Genomic DNA, 24,853 nt, shown 5'->3' with positions numbered 1-24,853 from the left:
ACTACGATTGATCCCCTATACTTGTGGGTCATCACTGAGTCTCCCCTTCACCGGTAGGGTGGTCAAGCTCGAGATCCTCAAATCCCTCCGTTATTTCATCGACCATCACAACAGGATAGCCTTGTGGAATCGGAAGGCAATGAAAAGTTGCGCCGGGTTCAGGAGGTGGAACAGAGCCGACAGCCACCTTGACTTTGAGGTGCTGCCATTGCGCCATAAGGTGGCAATCATGAGCCTCCGTGATAGCATCCACGAGGTAGCTAGGAGCCGTGAAGTCAGGCTGGTGAAGGAGCTCGGTGGAAGCCACGCTGCTTCTCCGCTGAGATGGCAGGGGTAGCTTCTGGGGTAGCTCCGGCAGGTCGCTGGCTGTGAACTGCTTGTTCCTCTAGCGCTCGTACCCTTTCATTCAGCTTTTATAGTTCGGTCCGCTCCACTTTCCTCTTCCTCTCCCGGGTTTTGTAACCGCCTGCGCCGGGAAACCCAACCTTCCACGCAACGGAGCCTGCCATGACTCGTGTTAGTCTAGGGTGCTCAGGATTGCCGAGGGTCTGTGTGAGCTCGTCGTTCTCTCTGTCGGGAACGAATGTCCCTTGCTGCGCTGGGGCGATATACTGCTGAAGCTTCTTGACCTGTATTTCCAGTTGCTGGTCCATCCAACGGCACTTCCCTGTTTCAGGGTCCAAGGTTCCCCCAACCCTGAAGAACCAAGTCCTTGAACGGTCTGGCAGTTCAATGTCTCTAGTTCGACCCCTTTATCAAGAGGGTCCTTCTCAGCCTTGTCCCACAATGGCCGGGCTTTGAGGTAGCCACCTGACCCCGTGCGATGGTGATGCTCCTTCTTTGCAGCATTTATCTTGTTTGTCACTGACATCTTCTTACTCTTCACCGATGTCTTGTGGGCCACAAATACGGGCCAGTGATCTCTTATCTTCTCAAACCGGCCGGTGAATTTTGGAGTCTTCCCTTTGTCGACAAACGTTGATTTCAACTCATTCTTCCACCTCCTGAACAGATCTGCCATCTTCTTAAGAGCATGAGCCTTGACCAATGGCTCTATAACTGGCTTATCCGTATCCTCCTCTGGCGGTAGGGTGAAATTTGCCTTCAGCGCGGTCCAAAGATCATCTTTCTGTCTATCGTTGACATAAGACACTTGAGGGTCTTCGCTCTTAGGCTTATTCCATTGGTGGATGCTGATTGGGATCATGTCCCTAACAAGAACCCCGCACTGAGCAGAAAATGCTTCCTTGGTCCGGCTGGGTTCAATCGGTTGGCCATCGCCCTTGATTCCTGTGATCGTGAATCTTTCATCTTGGCGCAACCTTTTCTTCGGGCCTCGTCTCGTTACCGAAGTTTGGCTTGATCCGGAGGGCTAGAAAATAAGAAAGAAGAGAGTTAATATGTGTACATACCAAAACAATTAATGCATCAATTAGCTAGTCAACACATGCTTAATTAATGTATATACCTGGCCGGACTCCGTTCGGTCACCGGAGCCGTCATCACAGTCTCCTTCTTCCACCAGCATTCGGTCACTGGAGCCATCATGATCATGCCCTTCCTCCTTCATTGTTCGATCACCGGAGCCTGCTTCACCCTCTCCTTCCAGAGCATCGGTGTCATTGAGATATGACAAGACATCACCTCCGCCATGGATTATTCCCCCAACAACTGTTCTGCTTCCAAGTCTCGGTGCTCCATAGTTTCTGCAAATATTACAACATGGCAATTAATATACAAACATGACAGACGGATATATTAGTGGCAACATAGACCTAGCTAGCTAATCACAAAAAGGAATCATATTAGTGGCCTCGACGCTTCTAGGGTTTGGGGTGGCCTCGACAACGCTTCTAGGGTTTGGGGTGGCCTCGACGACAACGCTCTTTTAACTCGGTAAATTTGGGTGGCCTCGACGACAACGCTCTTTTAACTTGGTAAATTTGGGTGGCCTTAGCAATGCTTCTAGGGTTTGGGGTGGCCTCGACGACAACGCTCTTTTAACTTGGTAAATTTGGGTGGCCTCGGCAACGCTTCTAGGGTTTGGACCGGACCGCTTCTCTCATGAATGTCCGACGTCCGGACCGACAAGGGATTTAAAAAAATGGCACCATTCTGGATGTGCAGAAAATGGTCCATATTTTTCCTGATCTCATCTACCCTTCTATAAGTCACGTTGTCTAGTGTCAAAGAATTCAAGAAAACCATGACTTCATCATTAGCCGGAAATGACAGGCGCATAATGCTACAAAGCTCTTCAAAGTTGTTTTGGAACGGAGTTCCCGATAGAATAATTCGCTTTTTCGTACAAAGTTCAGCAAGAGCCTTCCGAATATCTCTATTTGGAAGGCCTTTGCTGAAATTCGTACCAAAAGGCAAATTATTCTATCTGGAACTCCGTTCCAAAACAACTTTGAAGAGCTTCGTAGCATCATACGCCTATTACTTCTAGCTAATGATGAAGCCATGGATTTCTTGAATACTTTGACAGACAACATGACATATAGAAGAATATATATATATGAGATCAGAAAAAATTGGATCAACTTGTGCACATCCATAATGGGGGCATTCTTGATAAATCTGGACCCTCGACCCCTAGACGACCCTCGACCCCTCGACGACCCTCGACCCTCGACCCTCTACACTAGTTCATGACCCTCGACCGCTCGGCGATCCACGACCCTTTACCCTAGTTCCCGACCCTCGACCCCCTCATGTCACGTTTGTCTAGTGTCAAAGGATTCAACAAAACCATGTCTTCATCATTAGGCGAAAGTAACAGGCGCACGATGGTACGAAGCTCTCCAAAGTTATTTTGGAACGGAGTCCCAGATAGGATAATTCGCTTTTTGATACAAAGTTCAGCAATAGCCTTCCGAATATCGCTATTTGGAAGGCCTTTGCTAAAATTCGTACCAAAAGGCGAATTATCCTATCCGGGACTCCGTTCCAGAATAACTTTGGAGAACTTGATACCATCATGCCCCGGTTACTTCTGGCTAATGATGAAGCCATGGATTTCTTCAATACTTTGACACAAGGCAACCTCTCGACCCCTCGGTGATCCTCGATCCTCGACCCCTCGACGACCCTCGACCCTCGACCCCTCGACGACCCTCGAACCCTTGACCCTCGACCCTGATAACCCACAATTATAGGGGATCTATCCTAGTCCTTTTGATAAGTAAGAGTGTCGAACCCAACGAGGAGCAGAAGGAAATGACAAGCGGTTTTCAGGAAGGTATTCTCTGCAAGCACTGAAATTATCGGCAATAGATAGTTTTGTGATAAGGTAATTTGTAACGAGTAACAAGTAATGAAAGTAAATAAGGTGCAGCAAGATGTCCCAATCCTTTTTGTAGCAAAGGACAAGTCTGGACAAACTCTTATATGAAGGAAAACGCTCCCGAGGACACATGGGAATTATCGTCAAGCTAGTTTTCATCACGCTCATATGATTCGCGTTCGTTACTTTGATAATTTGGCATGTGGGTGGACCGGTGCTTGGGTGCTGCCCTTCCTTGGACAAGCATCCCACTTATGATTAACCCCTATTGCAAGCATCCGCAACTACAAAAGAAGTATTAAGGTAAACCTAACCATAGCATGAAACATATGGATCCAAATCAGCCCCTTACGAAGCAACTCATAAACTAGGGTTTAAGCTTCTGTCACTCTAGCAACCCATCATCTACATATTACTTCCTAATGCCTTCCCCTAGGCACAAACAATGGTGAAGTTTCATGTAGTCGGCGTTCACATAACACCACTAGAGGAAAGACAACATACATCTCATCAAAATATCGAACGAATACCAAATTCACATGACTACTTATAGCAAGACTTCTCCCATGTCCTCAGGAACAAACGTAACTACTCACAAATCATATTCATGTTCATAATCAGAGGGGTATTAATATGCATAAAGGATGTGAAGATATGATCTTCCACCAAATAAACCAACTAGCATCAACTACAAGGATTAATCAACACTACTAGCAACCCACAGGTACCAATCAGAGGTTTTGGGACAAAGAATGGATACAAGAGATGAACTAGGGTTTTAGAGGAGATGGTGGTGGTGAAGATGTTGATGGAGATTGACCCCCTCCCGATGAGAGGATCATTGGTGATGACGATGGTGATGATTTCCCCCTCCCGGAGGGATGTTTACCCGGCAGAACAGCTTCGCCGGAGCCCTAGATTGGGTCAGCCAAGGTTCCGCCTCGTGGCGGCGGTGTTTCGTCCAGAAAGCTTTTTCTAGGGTAAAAGACTTCATATAGTAGAAGAGGGGCACCGGAGGCCTGCCAGGGGGCCCACGAGGTAGGGGGCGCGCCCATGGGGGTAGGGCACGCCCCCACCCTCGTGGATGGTGGGTGGGCCCCCTCTGGTTGATTCTTTCGCCAGTATTATTTATTAATTCCAAAAACTTCCTCCGTGAAGTTTCAAGACTTTTGGAGCTGTGCAGAATAGGTCTCTAATATTTGCTCCTTTTCCGGCCCAGAATTCCAGCTGCCGGCATTCTCCCTCTTCATGTAAACCTTGTAAAATAAGAGAGAATAGGCATAAGTATTGTGACATAACGTGTAATAACAGATCATAATGCAATAAATATCGATATAAAAGCATGATGCAAAATGGACGTATCAACTCCCCCAAGCTTAGACTTCACTTGTCCTCAAGCGGAAGCCGATAACGAAAATATGTCCACATGTTTAGTGATATAGGTGTCGATAAAATAAAATACGGACATGAGGGCTTCATGATCATTCTTATAACAGCAACATATATAAATATTGTCATATGATTTCTTATGCTCAAGTAATAATCTATCCACAATATCAAGTATGAACCAGAAACTTCATTGAGAACCAACAAACTATAATCTCAGTCATTGAAGCAATTGCAATTTATCATAACATCAGAAAGAGTCAATATAAGAGTTTTTCAGCAAGTCCACACACTCAACCATCATTTAGTCTTTCACAATTGCAACACTCACGCAATACTTATGGGTACGAAGTTTCAATCGGACACAGAGAAAGATAGGGGCTTATAGTGTTGCCTCCCAACCTTTTACCTCAAGGGTAATGTCAACAATAATAATTCATGGTAACTTACATCCAATTGGATATATATATCAGGATCTTTCCAACACAATGTGCTTGCAAAAAGATAAAATGTAAAAAGGAAAGGTGAAGATCACCATGACTCTTGTATAAGGTATAAGACAAAAGTAAAAGATAGGCCCTTCGCAGAGGGAAGCAGAGGTTGTCATGCGTTTTTGTGGTTGGATGCACAAAATCTTAATGTGAAAGAACGTCACTTTATATTGCCACTTGTGATATGGACCTTTATTATGCAGTCTGTCGCTTTTATTGCTTCCACATCACAAGATCGTATAAAGCTTATTTTCTCCACACTAATAAATCATACATATTTAGAGAGCAATTTTTATTGCATGCAACAATGACAACTTACTTGAAGGATCTTACCCAATCCATAGGTAGATATGGTGCACTCATGGCAAAACCGGGTTTAAGGATATTTGGAAGCACAAGTAGTATCTCTACTTGGTGCAAAGAATTTGGCTAGCACGAGGGGGAAAGGCAAGCTCAACATGTTGGATGATCCATGACAATATACTTTATTTCGGATATAAGAAAACATAACCCATTACATTGTCTTCCTTGTCCAACATCAACTTTTTAGCATGTCATATTTTAATGAGTGCTCACAATCATAAAAGATGTCCAAGATAGTATATTTATATGTGAAAACCTCTCTTTCTTTATTACTTCCTATTAATTGCAACGATGACCAAAACTATGTTTGTCAACCCTCAACAACTTTTATTCATCATACCCTTTTATATGTGAAGTCATTACTCTCCATAAGATCAATATGATCTCTTTTTATTTCTTTTTATTCTTTCTTTTCTCTTTTATTTTTATCCTTCAAGATCATAGTAAGATAATCAAGCCCTTGACTCAACACTAATATTTATTATATATAGCTCACGGACTCGATTACATAGAAGGAACATAAAGCAGAGCTCAAAACTAGGTCATACTAAAACTTTATTGTACTAAATCAAGGTATTACTAAAAGGATCGAACTAAGAAAAACGGTAAAGATAGGAGTGTGATGGTGATACGATACCGGGGCACCTCCCCCAAGCTTGGCAGTTGCCAAGGGGAGTGCCCATACCCATGTGTTTATGTCTCCTTCTTCGGAGGTGAAGAGGATGGTGATGATGAAGATAACTGTGCCTTTAGCTTTTTCATATTGTAATTGAGAAGAGCAATTTCCTCCTTCAAATCATCGACCTCGGATTCCAGCTTCAAAATCTTGTCACATAAATCCCCTTTCCTTTTCTGCCGAAAACGAGAAGGAATAGATCAGTTGTTAGGCAGTTTAGCCCTCTTAGGGAGACTAGACTTCTTGAACTTCACATGCATATCCCCTGGTTGAGGTAAAGGAACATCCTCCTCCTATGAACTTGAATCATTGATCCTCCTCGAGTGAGCATCCTCCTCATCATCCGTAGTTCGACCACAAGGAGATAGGTCCCCATAGGTCTTTGAGTCAGCAATGAGATGTGAGACATAGCTCTCTCCGTCAGAGTCCTGAGATGACATCTTACTCTAAATCTGCAACAGAAACAACTCAAAACAAAAACAGAGGATATTTGCGTGGTACGGTGGTCAAAACCTTTGGGAGATTATATAATGAATTTTTACCGACCAAAAGAAGTATCATGCAAGAAAATGGAGTCCGGAGAGCACACGAGGTGCCCACGAGGTAGGGGGCGTGCCCAGGGGGGTAGGGCGCGCCCTCCACCCTCGTGCCCCTTTCGTACTACTTCTTATTTTCCTATTTTCTTAAATATTCCAAAATGGAGAAAAATTGCCATTAGAACTGTTTTGGAGTCGGTTTACTTACCGTACCACATACCTATTCCTTTTTGGAGTCTGAAGCATTTTGGAAAGTGTCCCTTATGTATTCCTCCAGGGTTACGGTTTCAATAACATTGGTTTCAACATTTATAGCATTACCTGAGATATAATGTTTGATTCTTTGACCGTTCACCACCTTTGGATTCGTGCCTTCGAAGTTATTGATTTTTATGGCACCGGAATGATAGACCTCCTCGATAACGTAAGGACCTTCCCATTTAGAGAGAAGTTTTCCTGCAAAAAATCTTAAACGAGAGTTGAATAGCAACACATAATCACCTACATTGAACTCACGCTTTTGTATCCTTTTGTCATGCCATCTTTTAACCTTTTCTTTAAACAGTTTGGCATTCTCATAGGCCTGGGTTCTCCATTCATCAAGTGAGCTTATGTCAAATAACCTCTTCTCACCGGCAAGTTTGAAATCATAATTGAGCTCTTTAATGGCCCAATATGCCTTATGTTCTAGTTTGAGAGGTAAATGACATGCTTTCCCATAAACCATTTTATACAGAGACATACCCATAGGATTTTTATATGCATTTCTATAGGCCCACAATGCACCATCAAGTTTCTTAGACCAATTCTTTCTAGATCTATTAACAGTCTTTTGCAAAATTAATTTGAGCCCTCTATTACTCAATTCTACTAGACCACTAGATTGTGGGTGGTACGAAGATGCAATTCTATGATTAACATCATACTTAGCAAGCATTTTACGAAAGGCACCATGAATAAAATGTGAACCACCATCAGTCATTATATATCTAGGGACTCCAAACCTCGGAAAAATTACTTCTTTAAGCATCTTAATAGAGGTGTTATGATCAACACTACTAGTTGGAATAGCTTCTACCCACTTAGTAACGTAATCAACAACAACTAAAATATATGTATACCCATTAGAGGAAGGAAACGGTCCCATATAATCAAAGCCCCAAACATCAAATGGTTCAATAACAAGTGAATAATTCATAGGCATTTCTTGACGTCTACTAATATTACCAATTCTTTGACATTCATCACAAGACAAGACAAACTTACGGGCATCTTTGAAGAGAGTAGGCCAATAAAATCCGGATTGCAATACCTTATGTGCAGTTCTATCTCCAGCATGGTGTCCTCCCTAAGCTTCGGAGTGACACTTGCATAGGATCTGTTCCTGTTCATGCTCAGGTACACAACGTCTAATGACACCATCTACTCCTTCTTTATAAAGGTGTGGGTCATCCTAGAAGTAATGTCTTAAATCATAGAAAAACTTTTTCTTTTGCTGGTATGTGAAACTAGGTGGTATAAATTTAGCAACAATGTAATTAGCATAATCAGCATACCATGGAGCAGTACGAGAAGCATTTATGACAGCTAATTGTTCATCAGGAAAGCTATCATCAATAGGTAGTGTGTCATCAAGAACATTCTCTAACCTAGACAAGTTTTCTGCAACGGGGTTCTCAGCTCCCTTTCTATCAATAATATGCAAATCAAATTCTTGTAGCAAGAGAACCCATCTAATAAGTCTAGGTTTAGCATCTTTCTTTTCCATAAGGTATTTAATAGCAGCATGATCAGTGTGAACAGTTACTTTAGAATCAACAATATAAGGTCTGAACTTATCACAAGCAAATACGACTGCTAAAAATTCCTTTTCAGTAGTAGCATAATTTCTCTAGGCACTGTCTAGAGTTTTACTAGCATATTGGATAACATTTAATTTATTATCGACTCCTTGTCCTAGAACAGCACCTACAACATAATCACTAGCATCACACATAATTTCAAAGGGTAAATCCCAATCAGGTGGCTGAACAATAGGTGCAGAAATCAAGGCTTTCTTAAGTATTTCAAATGCTTCTACACAATCATCATCAAAGATAAAAGGAACATCTTTTTGTAAAATATTAGTCAGAGGCCTAGAAATTTTAGAGAAGTCCTTAATGAACCTCCTGTAAAAACCGGCATGACCAAGGAAACTTCTTATATCTTTGATGTCCTTAGGACACGGCATCTTTTCAATAGCATCAACTTTAGCTTTATCAACTTCAATACCTCTTTCAGAAATTTTATGCCCCAGGACAATACCTTCATTAACCATAGAGTGGCACTTTTCCCAATTCAAGACAAGATTAGTTTCTTCACATCTCTGTAAAACTTGATCAAGGTTGCTCAAGCAATCATCAAAAGAAGTTCCATATACGGAGAAATCATCCATGGAAACCTCAACAATCTTTTCACAAAAATCAGAGAATATAGCCATCATGCATCTTTGAAAGGTAGCAGGTGCATTATATAAACCAAAAGGCATACGTCTATAAGCAAAGGTACCGAAAGGACAAGTAAAGGTGGTCTTTTCTTGATCCTCTTTTGACACAGGTATTTGAGAGAAACCGGAATAACCATCTAGAAAGCAAAAATGTGTATGTTTGGATAATCTTTCTAGCATTTGATCAATAAAAGGTAAAGGGTAATGATCCTTTTTGGTTGCTTTATTTAATTTGCGGAAATCAATTACCATTCTATAACCTGTAATAATTCTTTGTGGGATCAATTCATCTTTATCATTAGGAACAATAGTAATACCTCCCTTCTTAGGGACACAATGGACAGGACTTACCCACTGACTATCGGCAACGGGAAAAATTATATCTGCCTCCAGAAGTTTTAGTATTTCTTTTCTTACAACTTCTTTCATCTTAGGATTTAACCGTCGTTGGTGATCAACAACCGGTTTAGCGCCTTTCTCCAATTTTATTTTGTGTTGACATAGAGTGGGACTAATGCCCTTAAGATCATCAAGAGTATATCCAATAGCAGCACGGTGCTTCTTCAGAGTTTTCAATAATTTCTTTTCTTCATGCTCTCAAAGGTTATCACTAATAATAACAGGATATATCTTCTTTTCATCAAGATAAGCATATTTAAGAGTATCAGGTAATGGTTTAAGCTCAAACACGGGATCACCCTTGGGTGGAGGAGGATCCCCTAGGATTTCAACAGGCAAGTTGTGTTTCAAAATAGGTCCTTGTTTAAAGAATACTTCATCTATTTCCCTTCTTTCATTCATAAACATATCATTTTCATGGTCGAGGAAATATTGTTCTAAAGGATCATTAGGAGGCACGACAATAGAAGCAAGACCAATAATTTCATCTTTACTAGGCAATTCTTTATCATGGGGCTGTCTACAAAATTTTGCAAAATTAAACTCATGAGACATATCCCCCAAACCAATAGTAACAACATCCTTTTTGCAGTCTATCCTAGCATTAACAGTATTCAAGAAGGGTCTACCAAATATAATGGGACAAAAGTTATCTTGTGGGGAACCAAGAACAAGAAAATCAGCAGGGTATTTAACTTCCCCACACAAGACTTCAACATCTCCGACAATCCCAACAGGTGAAATAGTATCTCTATTGGCAAGCTTAATTGTAACATGAATTTCCTCTATCTCAGCAGGTGCAATATCATGCATAATTTCTTTGTATAAGAAATGAGGTATTGCACTTGCACTAGCACCCATATCACATAAGCCATGATAGCAATGATCTCCTATTTTAACAGAAATAAAAGGCATGCCTACAACAGGTCTATGTTTATTTTTAGTATCAGGTCTAGCAATTCTAGCAGCTTCATTACAGAAATAAATAACATGCCCATCAATATTATTGGCTAAGAGATCTTTAACCATAGAAATAGTAGGTTCAACTTTAATTTGCTCAGGGGGTGTAGGTGTTCTAGTATTACTCTTACGAACCATAGTTGAAGCTTTAGCATGATCCTTAATTCTAACAGGGAAAGGTGGTTTCTCAATATAAGCGGTAGGAACAATAGGATCAACATTATAAGTGATAGTCTTTTCTTCAACTTTAATAGGTTCAACTACTTTGACTTCAATGGGAGGATTATATTTAAACCACTTCTCCTTAGGGAGATCAACATGAGTAGCAAAGGATTCACAGAAAGAAGCTACTATCTCAGAGTCAAGTCCATATTTAGTGCTAAATTCACGGAAAACATCGGTATCCATAAAAGATTTAACACAATCAAAATTAGGTGTCATACATGACTCTTTACCTTCGTCGAGATCCCAGTCTTCAGAGTTGCATTTAATTCTTTCCAATAAATCCCATTTGAATTCAATAGTCTTCATCATAAAAGAGCCAGTACAGGAAGTATCGAGCATGGAGCGATTATTGAGAGAAAGCCGAGCATAAAATTTTTGAATAATAATTTCTCTTGAGAGCTCATGATTGGGGCATGAATATAACATTGAATTAAGCCTCCCCCAAGCTTGAGCGATGATTTCTCCTTCGCGAGGCCAAAAATTATACATATAATTGCGATCATGTTGAACAAGATGCATAGGATAAAACTTCTGATGAAATTCCAATTTCAATCGGTTGTAGTTCCATGATCCCATATCATCACATAGCCTAAACCATGTCAATGCATTTCCCTTCAAAGATAAAGGGAAGACCTTCTTCTTGATAACATCCTCGGGCATACCTGCAAGCTTAAATAATCCACAAACTTCATCCACATATATTAGGTGCAAATCGGGATGTAATGTTCCATCTCCTGTAAAAGGATTAGCCAGCAGTTTCTCTATCATACCCGAAGGAAGTTCAAAGAATTTTTTTTCCGTAGGTTCAGTAGGTTGAGGAGCAACTCTTTCCTCTACTGGTCGGGGTGAAGATACCCTGAACAAGCCCCTCAAAGGATTATGTTCCATAGTAACAAGTGACAGTAAATTTCAGCACACTATATAAATTTTTCCTTACCAAATTCCACCTACCAAAGGCGCTTCACTCCCCCGCAACGGCGCCAGAAAAGAGTCTTGATGACCCACAAGTATAGGGGATCTATCGTAGTCCTTTCGGTAAGTAAGAGTGTCGAACCCAACGAGGAGCAGAAGGAAATGACAAGCGGTTTTCAGTAAGATCGGTAACAGATAGTTTTGTGATAAGGTAATTTGTAACGAGTAACAAGTATTGAAAGTAAATAAGGTGCAGCAAGATGGCCCAATCCTTTTTGTAGCAAAGGACAAGCCTGGACAAACTCTTATATGAACGAAAACGCTCCCGAGGACACATGGGAATTATCGTCAAGCTAGTTTTCATCACGCTCATATGATTCGCGTTCGTTACTTTGCTAATTTAGCATGTGGGTGGACCGGTGCTTGGGTGCTGCCCTTCCTTGGAAAAGCATCCCACTTATGATTAACCCCTATTGCAAGCATCCGCAACTACAAAAGAAGTATTAAGGTAAACCTAACCATAGCATGAAACATATGGATCAAAATCAGCCCCTTACGAAGCAACTCGTAAACTAGGGTTTAAGCTTCTGTCACTCCAGCAACCCATCATCTACTTATTACTTCCCAATGCCTTCCTCTAGGCCCAAACAATGGTGAAGTGCCATGTAGTCGATGTTCACATAACACCACTAGAGGAAAGACAACATACATCTCATCAAAATATAGAACGAATACCAAATTCACATGACTACTTATAGCAAGACTTCTCCCATGTCCTTAGGAACAAACGTAACTACTCACAAATCATATTCATGTTCATAATCAGAGGGGTATTAATATGCATAAAGGATCTGAACATATGATCTTCCACCAAATAAACCAACTAGCATCAACTACAAGGAGTAATCAACACTACTAGCAACCCACATGTACCAATATAAGGTTTTGGGACAAAGTTTGGATACAAGAGATGAACTAGGGTTTTAGAGGAGATGGTGCTGGTGAAGATGTTGATGGAGATTGACCCCCTCCCGATGAGAGGATCGTTGGTGATGACGATGGTGATGATTTCCCCCTCCCGGAGGGATGTTTCCCCGGCAAAACAGCTCTGCCGGAGCCCTAGATTGGTTTCGCCAAGGTTCCGCCTCGTGGCGGCGGTGTTTCGTCCAGAAAGCTTGCTTATGATTTTTTCCAGGGTAAAAGACTTCATATAGCAGAAGATGGGCACCGGAGGCCTGCCAGGGGGCCCACGAGGCAGGGGGCGCGCCCAGGGGGTAGGGCGCGCCCCCACCCTCGTGGATGGTGGGTGGCCCCCCTCTGGTTTATTCTTTTGCCAGTATTTTTTATTAATTCCAAAAACTGCCTCCGTGAAGTTTCAGGACTTTTGGAGCTGTGCAGAATAGGTCTCTAATATTTGCTCCTTATCCGGCCCAGAATTCCAGCTGCCGGCATTCTCCCTCTTCATGTAAACCTTGTAAAATAAGAGAGAATAGGCATAAGTATTGTGACATAACATGTAATAACAACCCATAATGCAATAAATATCGATATAAAAGCATGATGCAAAATGGACGTATCAGACCCCTCGGTGACCCTCGACCCTCTACCCTAGTTCCGACCCTCGACCCCTCGGCGATCCTCGACACCCTCGTTCCCGATAAAAATTAAGAAAAGGAAGAAGAAGAAAAAAAGAGGAGAAGAATAAAAAAAGGAGAAGAAGAAGGAATAGAGGAGAAGAAGAAAAAATAGTTTTTTAATCTATTTTTCTTCTTCTCCTCTATTCCTTCTTCTTCTCCTCTTTTTCTTCTTCTTCTTCCTCTTCTTATTTTTCTCCTCTTCTTCTCCTTCTTTCTGTTCTTATTTTTTTCTCCTCTTCTTGTCTTTTTTCTCCCCTTTTTCCTCTCCTTCTTTTTCTTCCCTTCTTCCTTCTTCCTAGATAAAACTTTTCTAAAAAATGGAACTTTTGCATATATAAAAGTTTTTCTTCTTCTTCCTTCTTCCTTTCTTCCTAGCTAGATATATAAAACTTTTCTGAAAAATGTTATCAGGGAGGGGGTATATCGACCCCCCTCATGTCGAAGTTATCGGGGAGGGGGTATATCGACCCCCCCTCATGTCGAAGTTATCAGGGAGGGGGTATATCAACCCCCCTCATGTGAAGTTATCGGGGAGGGGGTATATCGACCCCCACCCCCCTCATCATGCATATATAGCTACCACATACATATATACATTGAAAAAAGTTACATATATGCAACAAAAACATTAATACACATATGAACAAAAAGATACATATATGAACGAAAGCATGCTCTGAACAAAAAAATTAATACATTATGAACATCTACATACATATAGCCACATGCATACATATATACATTATATATATATATATGAACAAAAATTAATCTAATAAAAAATGAAAAAAAGAGAGACGGGGCGGCGCGGCGGCTCACAGCGGGGGCGGCTAGCGACGACGACGATGGCGACGGCGACGATGACGGCGGCGGCGAGGGCGCCGACGCGCAGGGGTGGGCCGGGGCAAGGGCTCGGGCGCGGGGCAGGGGCCGGCGCGGCGACGACGTGGTCGGGGGCAGGGGCGCTGGGCGACGAGGAGGAGGAGCGGGGAGCGGGCGACGACGACGTCGAGGGCTCGGGGCAAGGGCGGCGCGGCGACGGCGTCGGGGGCAGGGGGCGCGCAGCGATGAGGGCTCGGGGCAGGGGCGCGGCGAAGACGTCGGAGGCAGGGGCGGCGCGGCGACAGCATCGGTGGCAGGGCGGCGCGACGTCAGCGTCGGAGGCAGGGCGACGACGGCAACGGCGACGAGGAGCAGCGCTGGGGCGTTGGGCACGAACTGGTGATGGAAATATGAAAATTTCCTAAGTGCTGGCTTATATAGCAAAGGCTTTGGTCCCTCGTGGCACCAACCGGGACCAATGCCCCCCTTAGTCCCGGTTGGTGCCACCAACCGGGACCAAAGATATCTTTTTGCTTTTAGGTCAGAAAAAATATAAACTTTCTATTAGTGCCATTAGTTTTCAAATTTGAATAGTTTAAATTTGAAATCTTTGAAATTTGTGTGAATCACTAGTTTGTGATTAACTTTACTAAAAATATATTTTGGAGTGATTCTTTTTCCTGCTATTTAATATTACTGTGTTTTATCATTATATTCAAAAACAGTTTTTGTTATTTTGGTTTCTAGCAAAAAAATATTTATGATAATTCTTTTTGCTTTTAATGTTTTGAACAGAAAATACTTTGATAATTTTAGTTGCATAAATTTTTGTTTATTATTTTTTCTATTAGAGTTTCATAAAAGTTTTCTAGTTCATTCTTTTTTATATTAGTTCATTCTTTGAGCTAAATGACCCTGAAATTGAAAAGCACTTCAGATGAACTTTGAAGAGGTTGAAAATTGGCATGGTATCATCATTTCACCCACATAGCATGTGCTAAAAAGTTGAGAGGGTTACGGCAAAAACTGGATGCCCTTCGTGTACAAAATGGACAATCTCTTTCGAAGTATCAGGGTTTGAGATGAAAACGCATCTGTTACAAAGGGATTTCATTTTTTGAACTTATTTGAACTCCAAACTTTTTTGTGTTCAAAATGCACCATTCAAAGCCACATCATCAATTTTCAACCCTTTCTGACTTCATTAGTTATCTTTTATGCATTTACTGATTTTTGTGAGCTAAATGACCCTGAAATTAAAAAGCACTACAAATGAACTCTGAAAAGGTTGAAAGTAGGCATGGTATCATAATTTCACCCACATAGCATGTGCTAAAAAGTTGAGAGGGTTACGACAAAAACTGGATGCACTTCGTGTACGAAACGGACAATCTCTTTCGAAGTATCAGGGGAAACTCGTCTATTACAAAAGGCATTTCATTTCTTCACATGTAACTCCAGTGATATTCTAGATCAAAGGCGTCATCATAATAGTTGTCGAGAGAAAGTCTTCACTTTTTCTTCGCTTGTGTCCTTTGCTTATTGCGCCGTAACCATGGATATTCTTCATCGCTTAACAGAGTGCTTGGGTCAGCCTTGAATTTGAAGGGAGGAATTTCATGAAACTTTTCATAATCTTCAGACATGTCTGTCTTGCCCTCCAATCCCATGATGTCTCTTTTTCCTGAAAGAACTATGTGGCGCTTTGGCTCATCGTATGATGTATTTGCTTCCTTATCTTTTTTTTTCTTGGTTTGGTAGACATGTCCTTCACATAGAAAACCTGCGCCACATCATTGGCTAGGAAGAGTGGTGTGACACCCCAAAATTTTGGCCTGGTTTTATTTATTAAAATGTTGCCAGGAAATAAAACTTTTATATTGTTAAGTTTTACCTTTTGTGATTTTGGATTTTTGCCTCTAGTGGGAGAAACCTTCAAAGGTACTGTGGACTTGATTACTCTCTATAATAAAACAATTATTTATCAGTGGATTCAGATTTTTGCAAGATTTATTTTCCTCAAAGCTTTATTCCTTTAAAATGATTTCTTTTGCATTTGGAGCCTGTTTTGCACTGCAACCTTTTGACAAATGCATTTAAAATTTCCACCAAAATTTGGGGATGTCATGTGATGTTTCCACATCACTTTTATGCAAAAATACCTTTTGGCCATTGGGGATTTTGAGCTCTATACCAAATTTTCCAATCTGGTCCAGTAGGCACTTTTGCACTACAACCCATTTAAATATTTCTTTAAAAATTCTTCCAAGTGTTTGGAGATGTCAGTGGATGCATACAATTCATCTTCAAGCAAAAACCCAGTGTTGTTCTTTGAAAAATTTGAGTGAATCATCTTCATTTCCATTCTGGTCCAGTTTCGTGATTTGTACTGCAACCCCATTTTATTTTGCTCTAATACCTTTGAGCTTTTTCCTACCTATAGTCCTCCCTACCAAACTCTTAAGTCCAGGAGATTGGACCCATTGGCATATTTTTGGTGCATGCAATGATAGCTTTTAGTTTCTGCCCAAAACTGGTTTTCTCAAAAACTTGCACTATCAACTTTCTGTTTTTGCCAAACTGACCTTACCACCTTTTTGAGCTCCTAAAGAGACTAGAATCTGGAGAGTTTGGCCACCCCAAGAGTTGCCTAGGTGACCTTGGCATTCTGTCGAGCACCCTGTGTGCAGGAGCAAATTTTGGCAAGCTCTCTGGTTTGCATTGTGGACTTGAACCCCTGACCTATCCACCTTGTCCACTGAGCGCCTTGCTACCCCTACCTCCATCCTGTGCAGTGCCAGCTCCACCTTCGAGCTCTAGACCGCACTGGCATTCCGTCGAGCACCTGCCGTGCGTGCTCTAGGCGCGCCCAGAGCGCACGTTTTGCATGCGCGCGCACTACGCCGACACGTCGCACTGCCGCCCTCGTCGCGTCCCATCTCTGACCCCTGCTCGCCTGCCGAAACACGCCATGCACTCGCCCTCTCTCCAGTACCCTCCAAGCTCTCCCTGGCACCCTGCAGCGCCGCCTTGGCAGCACGCCGGCGTCGGCAGCGGATTCCGCCGCGGACGGCGCCGCCCAAACCGCCAGCGCACGCCAGCTGCCCCAGAGCACAGGCCGTGCTTATCCTCCCGCTCGTCGGCACGCTTTCGTCGCCGCCACGATGCCCTGCAACTACAGAAAAGTGGTCGCCGGCGATCTTATCCTCGGCCACTGCGGGAGCCAGCCTCGAGCGCCTATTTAAAGGGGCCCCGAGCTCAACCGAACACTCAGGCGACATCAGACCCTCCCCGTAGAGCTCCCCTAGCAGTAGATTGACCGGAGAGGACCGTCCTCCCCAACTCCGGCCAGTTCGGCCACCGCTAAGCTCCGGTGCGATTCATCGCAACCAGCCACCCTTTCGCCCAACCAGCACCACCAGTAGCTCCCTCTGGTCCTTGCGGGGCTGCCCAGCTATCCAACGTCGATCGGAGACCACCGGAGCACAAAAAGCACTTCGCCACCGTAGCCTCCCTCCGCCGCGGAGCTCGCCGCCGGCGATTCCTTCCACCTCCGACGACCCAACAACCACCCAGAGGACCGCCTCGGTCTGGCCGTTCCATCCCCGCCCTTGGATGCCCGTGAGGTACTGCCGTTCGTCGACGGCGATCGCCGGAGCCCCGCGCCGGTCGGGCACAGAGAAAGGAGGGAGAGGGAGACCAGTCAAACCTGACCAGTGGGCCCTCTGGACCCACTGTCAGTGACCCGCTCCCCCGCCCTCTCTGGTTAAGTGGTAGCGCAAAGACCGGAGTACGTCTCCTCTGTTTTGAAAACGTACTCTTCCCCGCATCGCTTTCCTTTTTTCTGATTTTATTAAAACAGAAGTTTGACTAATGTTTGACTGGCTATAACTTTTAAAATAGAACTCCAAATGAGTTGATTCTTTTTCCTACATCTCTCAAATTTCATCTAGTTTATTTTAAGATTTATTTCAAAAATATTTGAGACAACTTTTGGTACTGTGTTTGAAATATTTGTTATTTGTATATTTTGCAAAATAGGATTTTGGAGAAAAAGGAAAGCTTCCAATAAGTGCATCCTTTGCATACGCTTGAAGGCAAGCATTTCTGAACTCTGGCATAATATTTTGTTGTGGTGTTTTGATACGATCACAACACCTTTGACTTGGAGTATGTGATAGCTTTATGTATCGATATAGTCTCGTACAGGAGTGCACTTTGGAGTTGTTTTGTGGTCAGCAATGGATACACTAATGATTTGGATCATCCTCGTGAGCTTCTCATGCATACCGGTAGGAAGCCGGGAAAGTCGTGGTCTTGGGTAGACACGAGCTTGTCCCTAGTCCCTCGTCGAGACGAGTATGCCCGGTAGGGCATGGTGAGGCTCGAGGAGTGGTGATTTATTTCACTAGTGGTAATATTGTTGGAGGATTCTTGGACCACCTGAGTCGGTCGTAAGTCGAGTCTTGGTCGGTAGCTTCCCTATTTGTTGGTACTACCACTTGTCCCTGTCGCAGACGGGGTACGGTTCAGTAAGTTTTCAACCCCGTCCTAGCACACACCGTACAGAGAGGCCGTGAATGAAGGTCCCGTGGCCACGGATTAAAGCCTGTCATTCGGTCAGGGGGCATGGGTGTTTCCGGTTGGGACCGAGAGGGGGGGCACCCCCTTAGAGCGCGCGAATAGAAATTTGATCCCATGCTACGTCGAGGTTGTAGCCTCCCCACTTAGAGTTTTGCTTGGCAGGTGTCGTGGGTGATTCCAGACACCGGTGAGTTAAGCTGGTGTGTGCAGGTCAGGCGTGTTTTCAATTAAAAGACCGTAGACGGAATTAGTCCCGAGGGACTAAGTAAACCCATTACTCGTGGAAAATGGTACTCCCTCTGCAGAGGATATATCCTGTTGGATAGTCATGTTCTTGAGTAAGGACCACAGTCTGAGTTGGATCTAGTAACGGTATTCGGATGGAGAACGATTTAACTAGAACTCAGTAACGGTATTCGGATGGAGAACGAATTAGCTAGAGCTCAGTATCGGTTTTCGGATGGAGGTACGGTTTGACTAGACCATATTATCGGTTTTCGGATGGAGAAACGACTGAACTAAATATTGTTTATGATTATGGCACATATGGATTATGATCTTTATTATTTTGGACTAACCATTTATATTATGTATTTTATTGAGTATCCTTGGGATGGTTCTACCTCCTGGATATTCGCTGTGGTTATTCTCCTTTAAGCCCTTTCTGTGGTGTCGCTCAGACGCCCGACTGCGGCATGCTTGTTGTTCTTTTACCTTTTAGAAAGCCCTTTATGTGGCGTCGCGCCGACGCCCGACTGCGGCATTATTATTCTTGCAGTTTCCTCCCGAGGAGTCATTCAGACCCTCGCTTGGCACCAGTATTATTATTCTTGTTGTTTCGTCTCGAGGAGTCATTCAGACCCTCGTTTGGCACCAGTATTACTATTCTTGCAGTTTCCTCTCGAGGAGTCATTCAGACCCTCGCTTGGCACCCAGTACTTTATATTCGTTTATTTCACCCACATGTGTGCATCATGGTCTTCGTACATTTCGTGACAGACGTGTGATCACCTATTAATCCGGAGCATGTTTGATATATTATACCCGTGTTCTTAATGTTTGCGAGTACATTCAAACATACTCACTGGCTTGTCCCTGGCTATTGTCTTGGCCAGATTCCTTGCTTGGAGATAAGCATCGCGGTGACAACCTCGGAACCTACGCGTTGACATTTGCAGCCTCGCGAAGATAGGAGTTATCCTGGTCAGCTGTTCTTGTGGGAAATGGAGTCCCATAGACGCAGATGAACCTCAACCGCTTCCGCCATCAACCACTAGTAAACCAAATGTTGTACTCCTAGGCCACAATGGTCTTGTACTACATATTTTTGTACTTGCTTGGATTTTCGTGTATCAAGTTGGTGCCTCATCAGCTAACAGTAATCCTGGGGCTGGTGAGCACAACGACCATTTTCTGGAGAATTAATATCCCGAAAATCCGGTCGTGACAGACTTGGTATCAGAGCCAGGCTGACCATTGGCTAATCCTATCTTAGCCAGGTCAATAAACCTAGGTTAACCAAACCACCAGACCTTAGCCTAACCCCGGTCAAGCTTCCCGCGAAAGATAGCTCCACAGTGACCCGACGCCTTTCGGCGGACGGTGCCCAACCTATCAGCCTAGCCCGTCGATCACGCGCCAGTGACCGACGCCCAACCCGTCTCCATCACAAGCGTGCGGAGGAAGACTCCGTCCCCTTTCCCTATAAAAGGGCACGCTAGCCACAGCACAGCACAGCCTCTTTCCCCAAACCCAGCCACGATGCCTGGTCCCATTGTTCACAACGAGACCACAGCGACCAACCTTGGAGGTTTTGTGACCGTGCTCGCAAACCTCACCCGCCGCGCCTATGCGTTAGAAGAGCCTCCTGAGTATGTTGTGTACCAAGGACCCATGTACGGTGAAAGCCGTCAGTACTGGGCCACTGTGCACATCTACGGTAGGGGTCTGTCGCCAGAACGCCCCTACAGGTTCACTGGAGGGACAACTTCCTTTGAGCCACAAGCCATCCAACTCGCAGCCCAAGAAGCTATAGTTCAACTCCGGCACTTGTCGCCTAGAGTTAACTGTCGCTCGTTCTACTACTACCCCAGTCGTGACGGGTATGGTAGGCCGCCCCAGGTTGCCAACGGAGACCACGAGACAGATCCAACTCTATTGCATCTGGTGCGCTATGTAAGCGCACTAGAGCAACTGTTCGATCAGGTCACCCTTGATCTGATCGCAGCTCGTGGAGAGCTGGTTCGCCGAGCCCCGGCGAGAAGAGAAGCGGAGCCCGACACCGACAACCCAGTCGTGCTGTTCGGACACCCGATCGATCCCTTGAGGTCTGCGCCAGCCCTCAACCAAAGTGCTTTGGTGACCCCAGAAGCGCTTCGTCGCCTTTTGGGAACCCATTCCAACGGGATTGTGGCCAACAACCCCCGCGATGGTCATCACCATTTCCCCAACTCTGCAGCCCCTTAGCCTCAGCCAGCAAATCCCGATGGTGAGAACCATGGAGAAGCATCGGCGTCCACAAGGCCAGCTCACTTAGACATTAACGTAGTAGACTAAGTCGCTCAAGTTGTATCGAGCCTTAGTTTTCCTACACTTTGTAACGTGTGGCCTTGTATCGCTTTTGTTACATGCTGTTTGTTTGAGCGCTCTTATTTTTTTTGGAGTAGTAGCTATGCATGTGTACGTTGGCGTACAGTTGCATTTTTATATTTCGGGCGCAGCTACCTAGACCAACCTTGGCAGCACCCACAGTAATGCGTCACATTTGTGTGATGTGTATATCTGTGGCTTTGACCCGGGAACAGGATTGGCAGCCAGTTACCCTTCACCCCGGTAGATAGCCCAGCCCCGGTGCTATATAAAGGCCACTTCGTGACCTTGCCGAGCACCCCTCACCTTTGTGCGCAGTACTCACAGCCATTCCTTGCCATGTCGACCCCCAGTATTTATCTGAGAACCCCAGACGCAACCCTGGGTAGCTTTGTCAAATTACTGTGGGACTTTACCTGCAGTACTATGAGTGCCACCCGTCCACCCCAGTACGAGTTGCTCAAATCGAGAATCACCCCATCCACCTCGAAATATTGGGCAGTGGTGCACATCCCTCCCGCATACCCAAACCAAGATCCCACGGAAGTCTCCTTCGTGGGAAAATCCATGCCGACTCCGCATATGGCCATAGAAGCTTCTGCGTACGAGGCGCTCACTCGTCTTCGATTCGCAGTGCCCTATGCCAGCGAGCGAGGATACTATTATTTTCCGAGTCGTGCAGCACCCGGAGAAGTTGCATCTTTTCCCGGTGGGCGCATTGAGAGAGATCCAGTACTGGCCAACCTTGCCCTATACGTCATCGCTCAGGAGTGTTGAACTCAGCGAGTAATGGGTTATCTCCAGAGCCTCGCCGATTTAAATCCTCGGATCGCCATTGGCAGACCACTAAGGCCTGACCAAGAAGGACGCATTCATCGGCTGGTCAACCCGCTTCCCCCGATAGAAGAGGAGTGTGCCCCAGTGCCAGAGGCATTTTCTCAGGACCCTGTCTTTTTGCCGTTTTCCTTGTAAACGCCTCCGATGTATTTATTGTCCCAGTACCTGTATTTATGTGTTGCAGCATGTACGTAAAATTTATGTGCGACGGATCCGATTTTCTTTAGTCCCTGTTGTGTGAGCAGTTTTACTGCTGTTAGTTTTGTTTTAATTATTTTTTTCTCTCGCAACATGTTTTCGAGGAGATTTCTTTCCCCGAGTCACTGCTGCATATATGTTTTCACGACATAGATTTTGATTCGCGCAGCATCGTAACGACAGACCCACAACAGCAACCACTCGACCTCGAGCACTATTACAACTCCTTGAGCACATTTTTGCGCCTATCTAATCACCCTCGAGGACGCCACAATCTCAGCAAGAGAGATTTGTGAGTGTTCATTCGAGCGCGAGCTGCCCCGGCACACCGACAGCAGTCAGCCCCGACGCCGCGCCTAATCCACGTGATCGCCGCCACCGCGAAGAGCCAACACTTGAGCGGCAGCATCACGACGATCATCCAGGATCATCGCGCACAGGAGCACGGAGAACCCCAGCAGCACCGCCAAACCTCCACACACCAGGACCACATACCAGTCCGGCATTGCCTGCGCCATTAGAGCCTCGGCTCGAGCTCCGGCCAGCAGCTATGGAAGAGAAGGAAGGAGAAGTAGAAGCGAGGCCAGGTGTGAGGAAGAAGAGAGGAGCACCGCGATCGTTTTATATCCCGAGATCGGTGTACGGTGGGCGAGGTCCACCAGCGCCACTCATCGCTCGACCGCCGGTGTTCGGAGGCGAGTCCGCGAGCAGTGCCGACAGCGCCCTGGCCCGCGAGGTGAGTGCACGCTGCACCGGCAGCTAGCACGCCGCGCACTACCACGGTACGGCCTCGATGCCCTACGAGCTAGGCATCGCCGGTGGAGGAAGCACGGGAGAGCGCGCGGAGAGGATAGAGAGCCGGAGGTAGGAGAAGAGGCCGACAGTGGGCCCTGGGTCCACCTGTCAGCCAAAGAGAGCACTGTGCCCTCGGGTGCGACCAGCGTATTTTAGTAATTTAGAATTTATTCTAAATTACTGTATCCGCGTAGAAATATCTCGTTTTCTCTAACCGTGGATTTTTCCACACTACGCCAGTGTACCACACTGTGGTTTTACATCAATTATTGCCCTCTCACTGTAGCCGTTTTGTTTTTGTGCAATTGAAGGATTTCTTTGATAAAAACAAATTTATTTCAAAACAAATCTTGTTCAAAACAGCTTTTAACAAATCTCGAGGACGAGATTTTTCTTAAGGGGGGTAGTGTTGTGACACCCCAAAATTTTCGCCTGGTTTTATTTATTAAAATGTTGCCAGGAAATAAAACTTTTATATTTGTCAAGTTTTACCTTTTGTGATTTTGGATTTTTGCCTCTAGTGGGAGAAACCTTCAAAGGTACTGTGGACTTGATTACTCTCTATAATAAAACAATTATTTATCAGTGGATTCAGATTTTTGCAAGATTTATTTTCCTCAAAGCTTTATTCCTTTAAAATGATTTCTTTTGCATTTGGAGCCTGTTTTGCACTGCAACCTTTTGACAAATGCATTTAAAATTTCCACCAAAATTTGGGGATGTCATGTGATGTTTCCACATCACTTTTATGCAAAAATACCTTTTGGCCATTGGGGATTTTGAGCTCTGTACCAACTTTTCCAATCTGGTCCAGTAGGCACTTTTGCACTACAACCCATTTAAATATTTCTTTAAAAATTCTTCCAAGTGTTTGGAGATGTCAGTGGATGCATACAATTCATCTTCAAGCAAAAACCCAGTGTTGTTCTTTGAAAAATTTGAGTGAATCATCTTCATTTCCATTCTGGTCCAGTTTCGTGATTTGTACTGCAACCCCATTTTATTTTGCTCTAATACCTTTGAGCTTTTTCCTACCTATAGTCCTCCCTACCAAACTCTTAAGTCCAGGAGATTGGACCCATTGGCATATTTTTGGTGCATGCAATGATAGATTTTAGTTTCTGCCCAAAACTGGTTTTCTCAAAAACTTGCACTATCAACTTTCTGTTTTTGCCAAACTGACCTTACCACCTTTTTGAGCTCCTAAAGAGACTAGAATCTGGAGAGTCTGGCCACCCCAAGAGTTGCCTAGGTGACCTTGGCATTCTGTCGAGCACCCTGTGTGCAGGAGCAAATTTTGGCAAGCTCTCTGGTTTGCATTGTGGACTTGAACCCCTGACCTATCCACCTTGTCCACTGAGCGCCTTGCTACCCCTACCTCCATCCTGCCGTGCGTGCTCTAGGCGCGCCCAGAGCGCACGTTTTGCATGCGCGCGCACTACGCCGACACGCCGCACTGCCGCCCTCGTCGCTTCCCATCTCTGACCCCTGCTCGCCTGCCGAACCACGCCATGCACTTGCCCTCTCTCCAGTACCCTCCAAGCTCTCCCTGGCACCCTGCAGCGCCGCCTTGGCAGCACGCCGGCGTCGGCAGCGGATTCCGCCGCGGACGGCGCCGCCCAAACCGCCAGCGCACGCCAGCTGCCCCAGAGCACATGCCGTGCTTATC

This window comes from Aegilops tauschii, chromosome 5 (genome assembly GCF_002575655.3).
Source record: "Aegilops tauschii subsp. strangulata cultivar AL8/78 chromosome 5, Aet v6.0, whole genome shotgun sequence".
NCBI lineage: Eukaryota > Viridiplantae > Streptophyta > Magnoliopsida > Poales > Poaceae > Aegilops > Aegilops tauschii.
Note: the sequence above shows the minus strand (reverse complement) of the source record.